The sequence below is a fragment of the Echinops telfairi genome, unplaced genomic scaffold, assembly GCF_000313985.2.
Source record: "Echinops telfairi isolate 266 unplaced genomic scaffold, ASM31398v2 ScPeMD7_6681;HRSCAF=7622, whole genome shotgun sequence".
In the NCBI taxonomy this organism is placed as follows: domain Eukaryota; kingdom Metazoa; phylum Chordata; class Mammalia; order Afrosoricida; family Tenrecidae; genus Echinops; species Echinops telfairi.
In genome coordinates this window covers 205685-206948 of record NW_022110581.1, presented here as the reverse complement: position 1 = coordinate 206948, position 1264 = coordinate 205685, and positions in this window count along the sequence as shown.

The following is a 1264-nucleotide window of genomic DNA, read 5'->3' as shown; positions in this document are numbered from 1 at the left end:
GGGGTGGGGGTGACGCGGTGGCGACAGCCCGCACTGGGGCCGCCTTAGCCCGGCGTCAGAAGTGGATTTGCTTTCCTGACGCGAGTTTGGTAAAGTTGCCCCGCGTTCCCCGGCAGCCCGTTTTCTGCGACGCCTTGCTCGAGGGTTACCGCGACCCTCAGAAGTTCGGTGCACGAGACGAGGGCAGGCGCCTGGGCTGGGCTGTGACGAAGTAGGGGTTTCGGGGTCAGGCGCTTGGGAGTTAAAAATTTTAAATTTAAAAAAAAATAAAAAGGGGGGGGAAAAGAAAGCCTTATGACTTGGATCGCTGGATCGCCAAAATAGAGACCTCTTGGCAGGGGCCGGAGTTTCGGGTGAGCCAGCCGCCAGCTTTCCCGCTCTGGCGTTCCCGCTCTCCCAGAGTCCCCCTCAGGCCTCTCGGTTCCCTCCCTTCTGTCGCCCAGGGGACTCCTCAGCCGCAGGGCCCTGGGGTCCCCTGCCGTCAACGCCTGGTTTTCAGGGGACTGCGCAGCCCAGAACCGCTCAACCACACCCTACCCCTGCTGCCCTTTCCTCCCGGCCCTGGGCGGGGGTGGGGTGGGGTGGGGGGTTGGGGATCTGGCTTCTCTGACCAGAGTCACCTCCTGACCCCTTGGCTCTTCGGCCCCTCGAGGCTCCGGGGTCGGGCCTGGGGTGGGGACGGCGCTACCTCACCCCCTGCTCATCGCACCTTAGCGGACGGATTTGATTCGATGGCCGTTTGATTCCTGCCCCTCATCCCTCTGCCCGATAGAGGCCTGTCTGGTCCTGCAGCTTCTTGGGGTTAATATTTGACAGTTCATTGTAGCTAATCATTTTAATTAGCTCTTAAAGTGGGGAGGAACAGTTAACCTTGGACTTCTCGATTTTGGCCTGTTAGGGCCTCAAACGGGAGGGGTGCTGGGGAGGTAGAAGCGGAAGTGAGGTCACTGCCCTGAGGGCCCCAGCCACTGCTGCTCGGCTGGGGGCCCTCAACAGCTGGCCAGCCACGCCCATTGGGGCTTTGCTCCGGTGCGCTGACCCCGAGCCTCAGGGCCAGGCCCAGAGTGGGTAATGGAGAGAAAGAGCCGGCTCTCCCCTTGGGGAGACAGCACACTCTGGCACTGAAAATGCCCGGGGAACACGTATGCCTAGCAAGAATGCAGCTCCCTCCTCTGGGTAGCTAGATGCACGGGGTTTCGCTGGTAACAACGTGCTTTCTCAACCATTCATTCCGTGGGCTCAGTGCAGATGCGCCGCCGCGGCG